Here is a 21,149-nt window from a genome sequence, read left to right as displayed (position 1 = left end):
TCTGTGGCTCCGTGATTCAACTTTATATCACTAGGACAGTGCCCCAAGGTTGGGCTTTAGGGATGATCAGCATCTGCTGAGATTATATAGAAAGAGGTGAGAAAGATGGACTTCAGACTGCCTGCCTAAATGCCTAACTGTATGGTTAAAATTTGATGAGATGGAGCTTGGTGTATAATATGCCCATACACACATATATATATTTAATGAATTCGAGTGTTTCCTTCAGTATGTGGTAGTAACTGTACTAGGAAAAAGTATGGCTTTGTTCCCTACTGCGGCATCATAAACAGATAGTCTAATAGGTCAGTAAAAATTGGTATTACATTCAAATTTGTGAAAGATTAGATTGGATCTGTTTCCAGAAGTACAGTTGTTTTAAACCTTAGTATTTCTGAGGTATCATTGCTGAAGACTGAACACTTACCTTCCTCTGTCACAGCTTTTTTTCTTCTTGAGGGTATAAGACATAATAGATTACAACATTTTGGGTAACGTGTTTGTATTACTCATATCAGATTGTTTGTAAGTGGAAAGTAATTTTTCCTACACAAAAAAGAAAGTAACTTTTTCTACGCTTACAGATCAGACTTGGATGTTATCTTGGATTTCTTTATTATTACTAGGAGTTGTGTAAATATGAAACAATGCTTTGTACTGCTCTCTGCTGTACCAAACACAGGCCACCTTGTCCAGCTAAGTATTAATTCAGCAGACATTCCTGTCTTCTGTTTTCTTCACCTTTTGTAAGATTTCAGTAGGGAGATGAACTAGTTCCTCTAGGCTCGCTTAATGGTCAACGGAGAAAAATGAGTACTTGTATGATGCTATTCAGTTGCTCTGTTTTGGACATTCACTTGAGAATGAGATAAATAACAGCCAAAAAATGGCTGTTTCTCTCCAGGGATTATACAGGGAGTATATGCTACTAGATCATAGAAATTTGGTTATGAGTTCACCCTTGTACTGACAGTATATTATGCATACACACATTTATGTATATACACATACATATCTAATTGCTTATAATAACAATTTCTTGGTCATTTTGCTCCCTTTCTCTATGCAACTATATTACCAGGCTGAAATTCATTCTTGTTTTGGTGAGATGAAAAGCAATTGGAAATACACTAATATATTTTTGAGTTGATATGTTCTACCAAGACTGCATGCCTTGAGCTGAGCTTTGACATCAGTGAACAGTTTTATCTTCTATCCTCAGCTCTGTAGACAGCCTTGCGGTCTGAAGTAGCTTCTGAACTGCTTTTGGATATTTACAAGTCAACACTTATTTGGGGCATCTACTGTTCATGTTTTTCTTGGCATATATGTTGTACGTGCAGGAAAAGTGCAGGTGCACAAGGACTCAGGCTAGTTTGATCAAGATGTAGGCAGAAGTGAAGCCAGACTACTCATTTATTTTCTCTGCAAAGAGCTCTGTTACACAAGCAATTAAATTAAATGTCTTGGTATGTTTTTGAGTCTTTTCTCTCACATTCTGTCTTTTTAAGATGTTCCCATTCTTCTTCTTTCTCAGATTTCCAAATGTGTGAACAATTAGTGTCTTCTGATGTTCGTTAACCATTGCTGGGCTGTAAATTGAGATTCAACACCATGTTTCCCAAAGTCAGAGCAAGCTGGGTCATTGAAAAAGACTGAATACACAGTGTGGAGGGGTATAACTTGCTGATCCTGTCACAGATGAAAACTCCTTTACAGAATTCATCTAACGACTTCTTTAGTATCTTTGATATCTGAAGAGTTTGTAGCCATTTTCTTTACTGCCCTGAGTATTATGAGTTGGAAGTGCTTAGTTTCTTTATGTTTATCATCTTCACTGAAATAGCTTTTTTTTTCTAGAGAGGAGAAATGTCTGGATGCCTGGAGTCACAGTGATGCGGAAGAGCTGGATGGAATCTCACTGGAAGAGCATCCTGAAGTTATGAAAAAGCAAATCTATACCTTTAAGAACATTTCTATAAATCAGGTTCTCCAAAAAAGGAAATTGCTATTGCAGAAATTTTCATTGGCATTTATAAGTAATGTGCAGGTGTCTAAAGCACATCTTCATTTAGTATTTGCCACTATATTCTTTTCATCTATTTTTCCCTACCATCCGAAGTGCCAAGTCCTATTTCACTTTCCCTTTGCCTATAAGCAAGCAGTTAATCCAAAAGAGGCACTAAAACTACAGAGAAATAGGAACAGTGTATAGCTAGTTCCTGGGCTAGCTAAGGGAGCTGAAGGGACCAGAGAACAGGAAAACTGGAGACAATCTTCTGTATCCACCTACCACATCCTTCAATGTTTGTTCCATCATCTGTTCAAAGAAAGAGATGTAAGGTAAGGAGTCTTCATTCACTATAACCACTGCTCCCAGGAAGTAACAGGGGTGAGCAGACATCTCTCTGTGCTTCTGTAAGCACTGAAGCTTGGGTGGAAAAAAAAAAAAAAAGTGCATAAACTTCTAAAAACTCCAATAACTATTGAGCCTCTCTGCTAAAAGACACAAGAGAAGAGACCCACAAGTGGGTTGACTTCTATGTGGACTTGCATGTGGTTTCCACTATGTAAGTGGAAATAATCAGTGATCACTCAGAATGAAATTATTCCTTCTGACAGAACCATGGCCATCCCAGCTACAACCCTGTTAATGCTGAATATTTTCTGCCCTTCCCAGACCTTTTTCCTTAGGGACTGGAATATTCAGTGTAAAAACTACCAAAGTCTGAAGGCAGAAAGCTTACATATAGAAGCTTTAGGTTCTTGATGTTTGAGCCAAGGAGCTGATGTTATATCTGGAGGAGTAACAGCAAACAGACTTTGGGAAAATTTCTTTCTCCTTATCATAGAATCATAGAATGGCCTGGGTTGAAAAGGACCTCAGAGATCATTTAATTTCAACCCTCCTGCCATGTGCAGAGTCCCCACCCCCTAGACCAGGCTGTGCAGAGCCACATCCAGCCTGGCCTTGAATGTCTCCCGGGCTGGGGCAACCCACAACCTCTGGGCAACCTATTTCACTGAAGAAGTTTCTCCTTGAAAGTATTTGGTGAATTCTTGGATAAATGATGGAACATCCACCAAACACACAGTGCTCATGCCTTACCCATCCACCTCTTGTCCACAGCTCTGCAAAGAGTGAGGGATGCAAGCTCAGGTTACCCTTGCACTCAGGCATCTTTTGAGGGAATGGGAGGAAAAAAAACAGTCAGCCTGCACTGCAGAACAAAATTCACAACAAAAGGATCTGTTTAAAGCTGTCTTCTGATGTCACTCAATTCCTTTCATGAAGTCATCTCTTGGTGCCTGTTGCTATAACAGCATATTATCTTTTTTCACTATTACTCATGCAACACAAATGCCTACAGGCACGTCACTATTGTGAAGTTCACCTATAAAATGTTCATTTAAAATTCTCTCTTACATGCAGTGTCTTGCTGGGATGAAGCACATTGATTTACAGAAACATTATTTTTGAAGAAAAGCCAGCTCCAATTCATCCTAAGCAGTCTGAGTGAAAAAATAAGTAAATCAGAGAAAAGAGCATTCTTTGAGTGAACAAGCATTTTCTGTGAATGCTTTTCTCTTTTTTTTTTCAGTATTTCTGAAAGTGTTTTCAAGAGCTCACATTATCTAGTTGTTTTCTGCCTTTTATGTTTCATTCTGTACAGGGGGTTGCAAACAAAGCAGCTTCAGCTGTTGTCGTCAGTCCTGTGGCTTTCTGTGTTTGTATGTATTTAGGAATGGTGATAAACAGAGCAAGTGCCTTAAGGGTCAGAGTTTATCATTTTTTCTGGACATTATTGAGCTCATGTCAAACATCGGCCTCTTTGGTAACACCAAAGTAGGAAAGATGCCAATACAACAGGCCATGTCATGGATGGGAAATTCGTTTCAGCAGTGCTTAATATGCCATTAATGAGTGAAGACCACGAGGCTCTGATCTGGGGGCCAGAACTAGATGGGGTTGTCCTGGACTTGGTAGCTTTTAGATATAGTGCAGAGGGAGGTATAGCTGTGCCACCAGTTGGGGTATACCTTTAATTGATTCAATAAATATTGTCTGTGTGTCAGAAGTCTGAAGGATATACACCACAAAATAACCACATTTATGAAATAATAGGCACAAGCTTTCAGACAGCTCATTTAATTTTACTTTTCTGTAAAGGGGAGCTGTGCAGTCCTGGTAATGGGTCATCATGAGTCTCAGTGAATACAGGTCCATATGGGATGCCCACACCTATCACACTGGGACTCCATGCTCTCCACCTTTCTCTAAGAGCACAGATCTCTGCCCTGGCAATGAGTGTACCAGGCAGGGGATGAGTGATATAGGCAGGCTCAAAGGTGATGAAGGGCTACAAAGACGGAGAAGAGTCTGGAAGGCAAGTCTGACTTCAGAGGGATGAAAGTCCCATTAATGGCTTAATTCTTTGAAATTTCAGTCACAGAATCATAGAATCGTTGAGGTTGGAAAAGACTTCAAAGATCATCTAGTCCTACTGTCCACCTACCACCAATGCTGGCCACTAAACCACCACTAAGTACCACTTCTCCCCTTCTCTTGAACGCCTCCAGTGTCAGTGACTCCACCGCCTCCCTGAGCAGCCTGTGCCAGTGCCTCGCTGCACTATTTGAGAATACATTTTTCCTCATATCCAACCAGTCAGATAGGCTTGCTTCACATTTTTAAGACAACGTTCTAGTCAGGGATGTACAAACTATGAATCCCTACTTTCCTTTTTTTTTTTTTAATAACAGGTGTTTCAGGGAAAAAAAAGAAATGGAATCAATCCAGAGAAACACATTAAATAGATGAAAATATTATTTCATAAAATAGTTTTATGCTTCAATAAAAGCAGAGTTCAGCTTGAGTCCCCATGCAGTCGTATTCGTGAAACACAAGTGTAGGTACAGGATCTGTGAGTCAGTGTTTCTACTGCCAGGTTTCTGAAACGTGGGCTGACAGCACTTGGCACAGCCTGTAGGATATCACAACAACCAGGGTAAATAGTTGCAGAAATCTTTTTCAGCCCTAGCTGAAGATCAGGGAAAGCTGCTATGGGAGAACTGACACTGCCTGACTGCTGCATCTGAAATAAAGTCCTTTTTAGAATCATAGAATCATAGAGGTTGGAAAGGACCCACAGGATCACCCAGTCCAACCATTCGCCCTTCACCAATGGTTCTCGCTAAACCATGTCCCTCAACACAACATCCAAACGCTCTTTGAACACCACCAGGCTCTGTGACTCCCCCACCTCTCACTTTTTCTCACTCACTTTTTTTTATTATTATTTTTATTGTTTCTATGTCACTATTTCTTGAGTGAGCTGTTTTCTGTTTCTTTTCGGTTATGTGGCCTGACCTCAGTATTTTGTGAATAATATTGTCAGCACTGTTAACTTCCTTAGAAACCAAGGAGGGTGGTGAGATTTCAGTGACAGGGGAACAGAAGCGAAAGATTTGTGCTCAGGAGCCCAAAGCAACACATCAGTGACCTGAGCACAAAATAAGTTTGTCTGAGCTGGACACACCTGGGTGTGCATTTGAATCAAATCCTTCCTCCTCCTTCAGGCAGTACACCCACCACAGCACCTCTGGCTCTGCCTCTGCTTACAGAGTAGCCAAGGATTTGCAGCAGTTCTTTGCTGCTACTTTAGGAGGCAGCAGGAGGATGCAAAATACTCCAGTGGCCCCATTGCAACTTTGAAACACTTTAAGTTGTTCTGAGCTTGGTGATAGATGGAGGCTTCATTCATTGGGTGACTTTGTCAGCAGGAATTTTATTCAGTTAGGGGAAGAAGGGTATAGAACAGTTCCTTCTGATGGAAGCCTGCCAGAAAATCCTTTTACTTGCAGATCAGTCTGCATATTTGCATAGACCAGGCACATGGGAGATACAGACTTTGTGGTGATGAGCGCCTCATCAGCTCTCTTGCAATTACCAGGCTGCTTCTCTTTCTGCCACAGACATCAAATGGTGACTGAATCAGCTAGGCCTTACCTGAAACTTGGGTAAAGGTAGCGGTGTGAAAGTATTCAGTTCTTATTTCCTTGAGGTTTGGGTATCAGTGCCTCACTGACAGTGAATGAACCCCACCAACACTCCTTCCTGGTCTGGTCCTCACCAATACATATCCTTCTGTCATTGGTGAAAAACACTGAATGGAGAATGATGCATAATTTCTAGGCTGTGCCTGTCAGACTCCACACACTACTGCTCTCTGTCTCTCATTTCCCTTCCATGTATTTATGAGTATTGCTCTTTGTTTGATGAATTTTTTCCATTTGCTTTTGTCAGGTTGTCAAAATAAATTGTAACTCTCAGAAATGTATTGCAAGTAATTGCCAGATATTTTTACGTGCTGTGCTTGAGCTGCAGCTTAATCACTGAAGATCACTGTGAAATTTTGATAAAACTTTATTTAATCACTTTGAAAACTGCTTGGACTGGAAGCAGAAGATACGTGATGTGTTGTAGTTTTACATCTCGGTTCCCATTTGTATTAACATGTATGCTCAAAGCTCTGTAATAATAGGATATAAGATTTTGGTGATTGTGCTTCATTGCTGTAATGTGCTACGAGGTGACTTAAACTTTTAACAGGCCTTCAACATATATTATTCGACTGGAAAGTTATGAATATTCATTTGATTAAAAAAAAAGGATGGTAGTTCAACACATGAACATGGATCTGTTGAAATGTTTGGGGATTTTTCTGTACAGCAAAACTATGATAAAAAGTAGTGTTTTTTTATTGTTTACTGTGGAAGATTTAATGACTTTACCTATAAAAGGTGTCTCTTTCTCAGTACTTGGAGATACTTTCTACCCAGGAAGAAATACCTGATTGGATGAAAATTTGTAAACTGAGATCTTAGGCCTTTTTTCAAGGGATAGCATTCAATCCCCAAGGCTGCTGCAACAACTTTCTGCAGTCTATATGATGATCCCTTTCAGTTTTCTAGAGGGAAGATATTCCTGCTTTCTTCTGAATTGAAAGGTTAATGTTTCCACAATATGGGATTACCCTGTCCTGTGGATTGTCTCTAATGCCTTTGATACATGAACCCACAGACACACTTCTCTCTGTGCTGGTAGTGAAATTATAGCCTGTAAGACAATCCTTGTTCACTGATAAAAAGCACACTCCAATCTCTGAATTCTAGGGGATATTACTGATACACGAAGAATCTGTCTGCCAAACACATATCATCCTGTTGGTGTCATTTCTCAAGTTATCAAATGGCACTAATATTGATCAGTTGGCTTTAATGGAACCAAGAAATTTAATTGTAATATTGCAAAGGGTAATTCCCAATGAACACAGCTCTATACAAAATCCCTGAAGAAAAACAACAAAGCATAGTGTGCTTTTGCTTTTCTTTTTGAGTGTTTCTGACAATTGGGAATGGCTAACAACCTTCACACTCTCAGACTTGATGCTCCTGGTAAGCTTTCAATGTTACACATTCATGCTCTTGTTCTGCTGGGATTGCCCTGCCTTGCCATGCTCTCCTCACGATTCTTCTTCAGTAGCAATCATTCTTATGAAGGGAGAGCTCTTTTCCACCACAAAGTATTCTTGTCTTATCCGCAGGTAAAGATACCAAAATGGTTGTCAGGCTTCTTGCAAACTATCTGAACTCCGCACAAAAAGCAGTATTCGCTGTATGAAACATTCATTATACATCTACCTTGTCATGCTCGTATTACCTAGCTGATTATACCCTTTTCATAAAGATGGCATATAATGTAGTAAAAATGTAAATTTGACACTTACTTAGACTGCTGAGTCTCTGTTTCTCTCCTTTATATCCAAGAAACCTCGAAACAAGTAGCCTAGGATAACCAGTATCTAGGGGAAGCTCCAATGGGCTAAATCCTGAAGCACTCATACAGGGCCAAATCACAGAAATGTAAAACCAGACCATGAGCCACCAAAAAAAAAATATATAATAATAATAATAAAAAAATCTCATCAGTCCTTTCTTTCTAAGAATCCATAAAATACACGTCTCAAGCAATACAGACATATTGGCCTAAAATAACCTTTATGTTAAAAGCATGAAGATGCTAAAAAAGTTCTCAGATACCATAAATACATCATTTGAGCAGTACGGAACCTTTAGATGTTACGAAGTAGGGTAATAAAACATTATTTAGCTTCTGTTAAAAATTATGATGATTATTAACCCTGAAGGTAGCCACTGTAAGCTATCAGCAGAGAAAGTGAATTTCTCCTCACTCTTGTCCTCGGTATAGAACATCCTTCTTAGACAGATACTCTACAGCAGCCACAATTTCTAATTAGAGAAGGATTTATTAGGAAAAGTTCTGTTGTAGTCTAGGGCCTTTCTAGCCTAGTAATAATGACAGGGGGCTGTGATATTAATTTCCCTATCAGGCTTAAGATCCAGCAAAACACTGGGACAGACCTCAGGGCTGGTGTTGGAAGAATGATGGTATCATTCACTATAACTGACTGCACTGTCAGATGGACCTTGTTTTGGGGGCAGTAGGGGCTGGCTGTCGTATGGGGATAGATGAGTGGAGAGCCCATTGTGACTCACTGCAAACACTGCCCTTAGCCACAGGCACTGTTCCACAGGGTCTGATAATGAGGCCCCAACATAGAAGCAATGCACCAGGGCCAAGATCTATCCAAGGGCTCCAATCTGGTGAAGTGAAGGGACAGAGGCAGAGGCAAGAACAAGGATAGGGAAGAATCTGCAGTGTAGTTCCTAAGTCCATCAGCCTGGTGCACCTACATTACTTAGGCATGGACTGACAACTGGAATGGGGCTAGTCAGGTGTGAGTGCAATAGGATCTTTTTCAGTCAAGCAAAAGAAGACAAATGCATTTGTTTTTTGGTCAGACACTTTATATCACAAATTAAGCGTTCATTTTTGTCGGGTGCTCTTCCTATATCAAAGAGCCCTCATAAATAATCCACTAATGTTGCACTTTTATCATAAGGTCACTCGCTTAATCCAGTGTAGGCAGTGACAAATGGCAAGCTGTGTCTGACTCAACCATTTCTCTGTCACCCTCTCATTATATGCATTTGGAATAAAACTGCACTATGCCCTGCTGAGTAACCTTTACAAAGCATGCTGCTCATTGGGTAGGGTTCAAGGAAAGACAGAGCAATTCAGACTTTTCATGAACACAAACCAGTTTTTAACTAGATTGAATTTTCACAGTAAGGATAATAATTTTAGTACTGAAACTCAAATAAGTACTATTATAATTGTTTTCCAGTATCCATAGGTGTGCTGACTGCTACTCAACCTAAATGAAAGGACCAAGACTCCCAGTTTACAAAGCTCACAAAATTCCTTCTTCTGCAAAGGTCACTGAAAGTCAGTGGGAATCATTTTCATAGGTGCGTAAGCTCTTGTGAAAGGATACAAGTTTTACATTCACCCAGGCGTCTGGCAAAGTTTAACTTATCAGGCAAAGAACGTACTTGGTTTCTGTGAATGGCCTGAAATTTAATGCAGCCCTCCTGGGGACCACAAAAATGGTCACACTGGTTCAGAACAAATATCCCCCTCTGCCCAAACTGCCTGTGAGCAGACACCTATGGGGGATATAAAACAGGTACCTCCTCCTGCGGCCTTACCCCACCACCACTAATTTCAGCTTGAAGGATTTCCAATTCCTGCCCCGAATTATCTATCCAGTAACCTCCAAGCAGCCCCTCTTTTGTGGGCTTGTCAATTCTCTCCTTGACTCCACTGCTTACCTAATCTTTCTTTATGTTTTCTTTGCTTTTTGACTTCAACCAAACACAGAGCTGATGGTTTTAAGAAAACAGCTGTCGTTTCCCAAGGCCTCGTTCTTCAGTGGTTATACTCAGCTCAGAAGCAGAATCTGATGTCCTTACTTCTTCATGTTTACCCATAAATACATTCACTTTGCCCAGGAGGCAAATCATATTACCTTCACAGACCTGGTGTTTTTTTTTCTATCATAATCATGCTCAATTTTCAGTGTGTTCTCCAATATGTGTGTGTGGAAATACTAGCATAAATATTTAAAGTGCGTATATTTGACTTCAGTCTCAGAAGGCAGCGGTCTTGAATAATTGCTATACTCTCCAATGTGGCTAATATCAAAAATGTAAGGGAAGAACTAAACTGCAAATTCAGTGTTTTGTCTTTCCCATGGTGTTTTGCTTATTTTCTCTTCATAGATGAAGGACTACAGAGACTAAACTTGATGAAGACCCAGGCCTGCCCATATGAAGCTTCAGCATAATGAACAAATAGTGCATTAAATTGCTTTCCCTGAATTATCTATGCTATTAATTTTAGAAAATCAATCAAACTGAGGGTCAAATTAGCTTATAATTTATCAGTGTATGATTAGCTTCAAAACAAGTGTCCATCCCGCTTCAAAGTGCAACAATCCACGTATTTCACTTTGTAACCACTAATCAGCTGAATGCAGAAAGAAGTTTTTTTTTCCAAACAGATAAAAATTATCTTTCTTTAAAGCTCAGTAAGTCCGAAAGCCTGGCAAGCATTACTGATCTCCTCCCTCTCAGCAGCGCTGCTTGAGGAAGGAGATATCATTGTATTGTCTCTGCAGTGGAAGACTTTGAAGTTAGTTCAACAAAGACAAAACAAGCTTGGAGTATTAATAAGCTGCAGTCACACTAGTATATACTAAGTCACACTAATATATACTAAGTCTGTTGTTCTGAGCCATTATAAATTAGGTCTTATTATGTAGTTCGTAACTACGGGAATTTCATACAAAGACTATAAACTATTGATTATATAAATAATTTTTTTTTTTACCCATTAGCACACTCTCTCAGAGTTGAAAATATTTCTTCTTAGACTTTCTGCATTAAGATCTAAACTACACCAGCAACCACCATATCTAGGCTTGCAAATTCTCTCCTAAAGTCCCTGACTTCTGAAATCAGACTTCCAGCGAGTTCTGGTTAATTCTAACTTAGCAGTTCTAAAACACATGGAAATGAAAACCTTAGAAACCATCACGCTGACATCCTGCTGCACCAGGCAACAGGAAAAAGGTGTCTCAAAAAGAATGGGGCAGTGGTCCAGTATAAAGATTGGAAAGACATAAGCTGAAGTCCAAGGTTTAAATGTAGTTAAACGTCCATATGTCCTATGATATGTCCTATGATTCTATGATAATTGTGAATGCCATTGTTGCAGTAGTGTCAGAAGAATGGTTTCTTACAGTGTTTGCTGATGTTTTGTTACATGGCCAATGTTTTTAACTCTTTAAATGGTATAAAGGTTTCTCAGATAGTCATTCCTACTCACAAGTCAACCTGTCTCAACCAGCACACTTCCACCATTACACAACTAAGAGCATCTGTCTGTGGTGAGGACACCCCAATATAACCAAATGCCCTTACAGCAGCAATACACCCCTCCACATCTGCTGCGTCATCTGAGGCAGATGGTGCTGCATCATTCAACAACCAAAATCTGCATTGCTAAGGGCAATGAACTAATGCAAAGCTTGTTTCACCCAAACTGTGTTAGGCTTGGAGATGACATGATCAGTAAACATTCATGCACAAAGCTGTATGAAGATCAAAGAGAATCCTGCATGGTAGATCTGTTTCTTTCATGGCAGTCAGTGAGTTAAAGTGAAGTATATGGATAAGATGATGTAGATAAGAAAAGCACTTATGTGATACGAAAAAATAAACTTAGATGATACACTATAACCAGGTAGGTATGATTAAGATCTTTCCCAGATTCATATCTATAAATAATACATAATTAGATTATTACAGAATTATCATATTGATGTCTGTCTTATATAACACATAATGATAGAATGGCTTGGGATGGAAGGAACCTTAAAAATCATCTGGTTCCCACTCTCTTGCTGTGGGCAGGGTTATATACATAGTTGCACTCCTGCATAGCCAAGCATAAGGGAAAATTAAATAATATCAAATAATGGTTGAATTAATGTGAAATTAGTATCGACCAACTGAAGATGTCCAATGGAAGTGCCCTACATCAGATGCTAGAGTAGGTCTTAGCTTTAGTGAGCAGCAGAAGGGAATGAGGTCCAAAAAGGTGACATTATATCTCTTTGAAGCCTGCACGGTCCCAAGCATCCATCCTCTGGGTCCATGGGTTGTGCTGTCCTGCTGTGGTTAGCATGGCCATGAGCACAGTGCTGCAGCCTCTAGAGGGTGACAGTGAGTGACGGGGTGATGACAGCTGTGGACACCACAGGCTTGCAGAAGTCACCTCCACTCCAGCGGGGGGAGAGGGGGAAGCGATGTCCAGCAGCTCTGTCTGCACCAGGCTTTTTTGTGGGCTCTAAGCCAGACCCAACAATAGGTACTGGTAGTCAAAACATCAGCTCAACACCAGGTCATGCTGGGCCAGGAGTATTTACAGAGGAGATTTTTATAGCATGCATTCATCTCTTGTTAGTCATTTATATTCACGCTGATGTGAATCATTAACAGTGCTCTTTATCCAAGCTTCTTTAAGAAAGGCTGGATGTAACAAACCACATTTCTGTCACCATTTATTGGTAGCATGGCATAGCCAAAACCCTAGGTAGCAGCACTCAGCGTGGGAGCACCTGGCTTCTTCAGAACATTTGAACAGCTGCTAAAGAAAGGTTGTTTTCACTTGCATCAGGTGTCAAAACAGGAGTTTAACTGAGGGGAAAAATGTCAATCTATCAATTCTCAACACTGGGAAAGCAAAGCTCCACCGCAAATATCACTAATGGCTTGCTCCCACTAGCATTTGGGGGCTGTTGTCACTATTTGACCAGACCTTGCTAGTAGCTAGCTTAACAACTGAAGGCCAAAGGCAGAAGGCTGCTAGGAAGTATGCACAGGGAACTGGGTACCAAGGAGAGGGACTGCTCGGGACCCAGTAGGGTGGTCTTTGAGGAGCTGTGGATGAATGAGTCTCTCTGATGGGAGACTTTGGGTCACCCTCTAGTGCTTTGTACTGGCCTTTCTCCTCTTTTGGGCAATTCCCCAACTTCTGGATGCAAGATGAAACTCCTGGCATGGACAAAGTGTAGAACTTACTCTCAGAAGAAGAGGAAGGGGCAGGCAGCAGCTGCTGTGGAGGGTGGCAGGGTGAAAGCATGAGCTTTGTGTTTCTTAGCAAAAGGGGAGGTGTTTGGAACAGTCAGAAAGGACAGCAAGGAAGGAGAGGAGCAGGGAAAAGGAGAAGTGATCATGAATTCAGCCTGTGGGACTGAGCAGCCTCCAGATACTCTGAACTCATCTCAATTTGGAAATGCCACTGACTCCTCATTTCTGTGCTGAGCATCCAGAGCCAGATGTCTGCCCTGAAAGTGTCTGAAACCAGAGCTGTGGCTTAAAATGGCTTTGTGAGGCTGAGTAGGAACTGCAGAAAGCCTAATAACTCCTCAGTCACGGCAGTTTAAGCTTTGCCTGCAGAAATGAGAGACTCCAAGTGGCCCTGGAGCTATCTGGGGTCGGAAGATCTGTCACATATGATTGACACTTTCTTTCCAAAAGGTTGTTCTCTGTGGGACAAGCTGAGGGGTATTTTATGAGCTGATAGCTTGGCTGCTCAGGGAAAGCCCGCATCCCCATGCCCCTTCTCTGAGTGATGTAGACTGCAGGTGGAGGGTGAGCATCCTCCATAGAACTGATGTGCAATTGTGGCAGGTAGGGCAGGCTGTGGGTGCAGGCTTGGCTCTGGGGGGAACACAGAGCTGCATAGGTTGTAGCTTGCCGGGGTCAGCTGTCATCCCAGGGCTGCAATCCATTCCTGAGGATGGGCCTGCCGGCCTCAGGGCTTTACAGAGAAATAGGATGGATATGATGGCTTTTCCTTATCGAGGTGAGTTCAGAGTACCTAGAGACTGTTCAGACTACCGTTTGAAACACTGCCGTTTGTTATAATTCACTTGCCTCTTCGGCTGAAGTTAATTGTTTCCTGATGTCCCCCGTATGGTGCCAGTGTCTAATATAATCCAGAAAGCAATTACATGCATCAGAAGTCCTTCAGTTCCCTTCCTGTGTTAGCTTATCCTCTGCTAGATGTCTAAAATCTCCTTTTTTTTTTTTTTTTGTTTTGTTTTTGTTGTTTTTTTTTTGTCTATCATTAGTAAACAAGAGAGTAAAAACTTGCACTGCCCCATCCCAGCCCTTCCTGGCTGGAGGAACAATTAGTTCTGCAAGGAGACAGGGAGACAGGCTGGTGAGCACCTAAAGATAATCACCCATAAACACTGCAAAGTGATTAGTCCTGTGTAAAATACATTATTCTCACATGCTGTAAGTAACACTGCTGACTACTTTAAGTGAAAAAAGGCAAGGACTAAATGTTTTTTGGATCTGTAATGTCAAAACTTAGTACACAATCACTGCAATGCTGTAGTCTGTTTATCCCATTATTTCACTTACTTTAAGGTATTTTTTCATATGATTCAGAGAAATCCAATATAAGCAGCTGGGGAGCTGTTTATTGTCATTTAGTATTTGCAGTGTGGCTCAGGGATCCTTCCTGGTGCTTCAGGCTCCTGCGATGATAATTGTCAGCAGTGCATGCAAAGACTGACAAATTGTTTGATGCACCGAGGAGCTCAAAATCTGCTAAAACAAAAAAGGAGAGCCCGTCTCCTCATTGTGCATTTATGCATTACTGATCCATCACATCCCTCGTGCATCTCTGTAGAACAACCTGCCCCAGCCTGCAGCTGCCTGTGCTGCTGCGGCATGATGGGATGCAGAGGGACACATGCATGGGAAAAGGAAAAAAGCCAGAGCTCTCTGTAAAACATTTGGATAAGGAGAGGTCTTAAAAGTTTGTGTGCTCTTTGAAGACAAATATTGTAAGTGAAAGCATGTTTATTTCTGTTTTAAAACAGTTAAATTGATCCTGGCTGTTCAAATCAGATAGTACATCACTAGTGGTTTATTACTGCTTATCATCACTTCCTTAGCTAATGGTTTAAAACTCCTTTGACATTCCCAGATGACTCCTGAGCAGTAACAAGCAGACATTGTTCTGCATTGCAAAAATCTAGTTTCTAAGACACAAGGTGTTCTCTGCTGACCTGTGGCTGGACCTGAGATGAAGCCTCATTCTTGCTCTCAGCCTGGCAGACCATCACTTTGGGATAATCTGACACATTTCCTTTTGCAAATTTCCATTTTAATTGGCTCAGCACTATGTCTGGGCTTGCAAAGGCCAGCAATAGGGCCACCTGTACTCACCTCAGCTATGCTTGAAGGAAAATCTCTCCAATTTTGACAGAGAAAGAGTAAAAGGATCTCACTCTTTGAGGCCACGGACTGATGAGTTTCAAATGCACATCTAGGGAGAATGGGAGAAAAAGAGAACCAGCACCCAGCAAATAGTCATACTGAACTGATTTCTGGAGTTTAAACTTTTCTCTTTGCAGTTTCTGGCTATCAAGGAGCAGCTGCTCTGCAGGGAAGGGGAACTGTGAGCCCAGGGCAAGGCTAGGCCACTGGTCAGTGGCCGCACAACTGTGACCCCCATGTGAGGTGAGCAGATGAGTGCCAGCAAGCACCCAGCAAGTCCAGTGGGATTGGTTCCTAATAAAGACCAAATCATAATGACTCTTTTGGGGCCAAGGTTTGGCCAACAGCCAGCAGAAATGGCTGAGGATGCCCTATCTCACTGCTGCCAAAGTGTGGTGGTTTCATGTCTCAGGTGTAGGCCACATGAAAGGCACATGATTGGAACGGGCTCGGGGAGGTGCTGGAGTCACCGTCCCCGGAGGTGTCTAAGAAATGTGGAAATGTGGTACTTAAGGACATGGTTTAGTGGGCATGGTAGTGATGGGTTGGTGATTGGACTAAATGACCTTGCTGGCCTTTCTAACTTTAATGATTTGACGATTCTGTGATGATAATACCCTCTCACATAGGCTCACAGCCCATTATTGCTTCTGTCATGCAATTGCAAGTACACATTTCAGTTGTGTAAAATACACATAGTTTCAGTTTACTTGCCATATTTTTTGTCGGTGAGCAATATTGCTTCTCCCTACATTCACTGGAGCCATAGGGTATGGTGATCTGGTTTATATCCTGCTCGCAGGCTCTCTGCAGCTATAAACGAACTTCACAGTACAAAGACTGATCTTTAAAAAATGAGATGTATCCTCTTGGGGAAAAACAGCACTTCCAGAAAATACATTTAAGCAAAACTTGCCTCATCTGTACGTATCCAATGAATAAATTCCTAAATAAAGTTAGATGTCAAGAAAGTCAACAAAAGGTTTTACCCCAAATGATTTGATAGCATTTCATATTGACTGAATGGTGCCCTCTGGGAATCTGACTCTGAAATATATAGATGTTATCTGAAGTATGACAGGTTTGGAAATCCAGATGGAGAGAAAATGTGGAGCTTTACGGATTGCAGTACAGCATCTCCCCAGATTAGCCCATTTTTGCTGATCTTGACATTTACTCTATTGCTCTTATCTGAAAGAAACAGTATCTTGTAGCGACTGCAAATAAGTTTGGCAAAATGCAGAAGATAACACTTCTGAAGTTCAGAACTAGTGCTTTGATGTGCACTTTCTAAACCATTATTTTAGACAGACCTCTCCTTTCAGACTGAGCATCCAGGTGTCCCTTTTAATTACAATAATCCTGTATCCTATCTATATATTCTCTAGGCAGCTTTAACTCACTATTTAAAGGGTGCATACATCCCTCAGAACTTCATCAATGGCAAAGAAACCAACTACATGAGCTAAAAATGCAAGATTTTTTTTTCCATTTGATATTTATTTAGACTGAAACCAAAAGCAACAAAGCTCAGCTGCTTAAAATTCTCCTGAAGTGCTGTTTCCTCCCAGCCTATCATTGCTTCAGAGGAGAAATAGTCTCCTCCTGAGTGGACGTGTGCCATGTGTGGGAGTTTCATGTGGTGAAAGCAAATCCTGGCAGTCTTTAGCAGGAAGAAGAAAAAAAGGAGGGGAAGACAGCCTCTGTTTCAAGCTGTCCAACTAGCTTCCTCCCAAAGTCATCTGCCTGGTGTTTTTCTTTGTGGGGAGGGACTCAAAGATTTTCTTCTGGTTTTGTTGTTAAGAATAGTATGCTATTGTAGAAGTGTACAGGAGCTGTTGACTCATGGCCTGAAACCACTGATTGATCACCTGAGGAAAGCACTGAGTCAGCCATAGAAGCACAGCTGAAGGTAATTCACCTGTGTGACCGAAAGGGGTGGAGCTTGGCTGCACCTCTCCTAGACCCCTTTTAAGGGCTGACTGCCACCAGGGAAGGATCTTTTTCAGGAGATCCCTCTTCTGTGGTGTCTTTCCTGTGAACCTGGATCTTTGGCTATAGGTGAGTGTTCCTTCCCTGTTTGTTTCTTTTCCCATTTTCTCAGTGACAATCTTTCTAGCTGTAACACCAACTGTAACAAGAGAAAACAGAAATTTCACCTTTAATCAACTGCTAGTTTATCCAGTCCCCTCAATTCTTGCTTTCAGAAGATGTACTGTCAATGGCATGGATGAAAACTGACTATTACTGAAGGCACTTCAAACTAAAATTGAGGGAGAGATGCAGTTGTTCTGCCTTAGGATTGTGATGTGGTTGGCAGGCACAAAGCACTAGGCTGGGTTGTGAGAGCCTGGGGGGACAGATCACAGCTTTTTCCCTTGGCCCGTCTGTTTTCACCACCATCCTCAGAACAACTGAGAATTTGCTGATGATACAAAGCTGGGAGGAATGACTGACACACCAGAAGGCTGTGCTGCCATTCAACAAGACCCAAACAGACTAGAGAGCTGGGCAGAAAGGAACCTGATGAAGTTTAACAAGACCAAGTGCGGGGTCCTACACCTGAGGAGGAATAACCATATGCATGAGTATGGGTTAGGGGATGGCCTGCTGGAAAGGAGCTCTGCAGAGAAGAACACAGGTGTCCTGGTGGACAACAGGTTAACCATGAGCCAGCAGTGTGTCCTTGTGGCCAAGAAGGCCCTTCAGATGATCCTTGATATTTTTCTCTTCCTTTCTCATCTGTTTAAGATATCCTCCTTGATTTAACTGGGAAGAGAGATCATCAGACCAGTGTTGTATAAACACTTCTTCAACATTTACGGACATGGAGGCTCAGGCATTGATAAGTACCACCAGTACAGCCTGTGAGTTGTAGAGCACCTGCAGGCATTCTAGGACAGCATGTGCAGTACAGTAATGGAGTCTGAGCCACCATTGTTCCTGCAAATAGCCAGAGTACCGAAGAAGATGGGTGCTCTTGTCCAACTTTTCCCAAGAAGGTGGCTGAGATCTTGGCTAAGCATCTGGTGTGCAAGTGATGGAAAGGAGGTGGATCAGTCTCTTCTCCATAGTGACCAGCAACAGGACCTGAGGGAATGGCATGGAGCTGTGTCAGGGAGGAGCAGGTGGGGGTTAGGGAACGGCTCTCCCACAGAGGGCAGTGGGCATGGAACAGGCTGCACAGGGTAGTGGGCATGGCCCCAAGCACAGATTTCAAGGAGCATTTGTACACTGCTCTCAGAAATCGGGTTTGATGTTGGGTGGTCCTGTGTAGAGCCTGGGCTTGGACTCAGTGATCCTGTGAGCCCCTTCCAACTCAGAAATATTCTGTAATTCTGTGGTTCTCTGAACTGACAATGCCAGCTCTTTTTGTTGTATCTCCCGAGTAAGATTTCTCCTAGTGCAGCAATTTATTTCTAGTCTCTATGTGACACCTAGAAGTTCCATGGACCTCAGCCCCACCTCCTCTTCATGCCAAATCATATCCACTTTAATTTTATGTCTTTAGTGGGGCAAGGAACTTGAGCTATGCCTTATCTGACACCACATTCCACCTTTCTGAAGAGCTTGTGAACTGTGTAGATCTACACTGTTGCTACACAGGGTACACAACTCTACTGTTAGTGCTACTAATACATAGGACTTCTACATTCTTTTTCCTTTCCTTTCTACTCTTTTCTGTCTGCATTTCCATTTCCTTTGTGGGTAAGCACAGTTTCCCTTTTGTGGTCTACAAACGTTCAAATGGAATGATTCATTGGTGAACAGGTGCTAAAACCTTTAGACATCATTATTGTCTTTAATGGAACCACACAGATAAAACTATATGATCCTTATTATCTGGTATTATATGCACAGAAAATGGAGGTGTAATTTCAGTGGACTGTGGTTACTTCATGGAAAGGTTTCAGTGGACATATTAAGGCACTGAACAGTATAATAAAAAAGAAAGATGGAAATATCCCAACATTAAAAATGAATGGCTATTTTTCTTTAAAGAGAAAGTAATCTCTCTGTGCATGATTCTGGTAACATTTTAATTAAGCCTAGCAAGTTTTAATACCTGCCCTTTATCTCACTCCTTTCAGACAATGCAAGGAGAATTGTAATTACTGACAACTTCTATGTCTAAAAGATCAAAAATGGGACATTTAAGGCAAAGAACACAGGAAGATTTGTTAAAGGAATATGTGTAAATGTATACACATACATACATTTGTCTCTGACACATGACTACAAGAACTCTGTTTTCATTTGGGTGAATTTCCTTTTGGGATTGGATGGAGTGACTATTATGGATTGTATTACAAACCCTAAATCTGTGACTTTACTTTGTCTCTGAATGGTGCTCATTTCAATCAGTCAGCCAGTGAGGGACCTTAGTATTCCAGGGAATGGTTAGGTGCAAAACATTTTTCAGTTTTCCTATTTTCTTACCTTCTGCCTCTTCTACGTAGGCCTCGCTGTTGGCCTGGGAGGGCCTCTGGCTAGTCAGGCCGTGACCCTTTGGGTCACACAGAACATCGGAGGTCTTCTGCAGAGGAAATTTGGGTCTCTTCATATGTCCTATGGGAATATGCATGATCTCTTATGAGCAGAACTGTGTATGACCTTGTCCCAGCCCTGGCTATGTCCACGTGAATCCCCAGGAAAATTGCAGAAAACTATAAAGCCTAAATTCAAGTGTGTGGTGTGTTACTGCTGACAGCGCTGTGGTGATATGTGTGGGAACTCTTAACAGAGCCCAACTTCCAAGTAGTGTGCACACTTCTGTCTTGTATTTACAAGTCTCCAAAATGCTGAAATAGTTGTCATATCTGTAGATTTTGGATTACATCTGCTGAGCAGTAAGCACATGTAGAAGTCTACCTTCAGTTTCAGTGCACTGTCTCTAGTTTTTTGATGCAACTACTACTGAACTGACACGGTCATTTTTTTTGAATGCATGCATTAAAATCTGCTATCGCATCTATGCCATCATTGGCAGTAAAGCATTCAAAGCTGTGCTTGGAATTAATTGATGACTCAGAGCACATTGGTGATCTTAGATATACTAAATAATGATTTGATCAGTTAGAAAAGTTTATTCTCTTTATCTGAAAGACTTTCATGTTCCCTGGAAGAAAATGAAATTGTGAATGGTGCTTTTAAATTATAAAACAGTGCAAATCTGTTACGAAAACTATAGCAGGAGTTCAGGAAAGCATTACCCATAGCCTGCGGACAATTTTGACTTTGCAGAATGGGTTTGGGGCAGATTGTCTCCCTTGTTCTCATGCACTGTCTTGAAGACATGAGAATCATCCATTACAGTGATGGAAGAGGAACTCTTGTAATATAGGTAATAAAAAAGTTGGATATTGAACTCAAAATGACAGTCATCAATGGGGGGGGTTGATAAGCAAGGTCAGGGAAAAAATTAGCACCAGTACTGAGAGGGGTATAGACAGAAATGGAAGTGGCATCTTCTGTGCTCTGCTAGGCAGAAGCTGGACATAATAACTGAATTTTGTGTGATAGTGAATATCTACTGTGATTTTTTTTTCTCTGTGAGGTTTGATTATAAGCATGAATGAGAATATTTATTTTAAGGGCTTTTGATTGATTGGGCTGGGGGGTGGGAGGAGGTGCAACCTATTTTACAGAGTGAGTTGCAAAACTGATACAGTTATTAATTACCATTTGTGGTTGTGTAAGTGTGGAGCTGTAGCTGCTGACATGAAGATCTCTGTGCAAAGGGCTGTGTGGATGTACCTACAGCAACTGATAGTCCTGCCTTTGAAGAAGGGACTCTGGAAACAAGGTGTCCACTTCCTCTGTTCTTCTGCCTTGAGAACCAGCTTCCTTGTTTAGCA

General features: G+C 41.4%; 1 long non-coding RNA gene across 1 annotated transcript; it reads left to right on the top strand.

The window, feature by feature from the left end:
* The first annotated feature begins 9,222 nt into the window (after nucleotides 1–9,222).
* On the top strand, nucleotides 9,223–9,952 carry LOC121110480. Its single transcript, XR_005858987.1, has 2 exons — nucleotides 9,223–9,396; nucleotides 9,809–9,952. It is a non-coding gene; the product is annotated as an uncharacterized LOC121110480 (long non-coding RNA).
* Nucleotides 9,953–21,149: the final 11,197 nt, after the last annotated feature.

The sequence above is a fragment of the Gallus gallus genome, chromosome 3 (assembly GCF_016699485.2).
Source record: "Gallus gallus isolate bGalGal1 chromosome 3, bGalGal1.mat.broiler.GRCg7b, whole genome shotgun sequence".
Lineage (NCBI taxonomy): Eukaryota > Metazoa > Chordata > Aves > Galliformes > Phasianidae > Gallus > Gallus gallus.
Note: the sequence above shows the minus strand (reverse complement) of the source record. Positions and strands in the feature narration are given on the sequence as shown.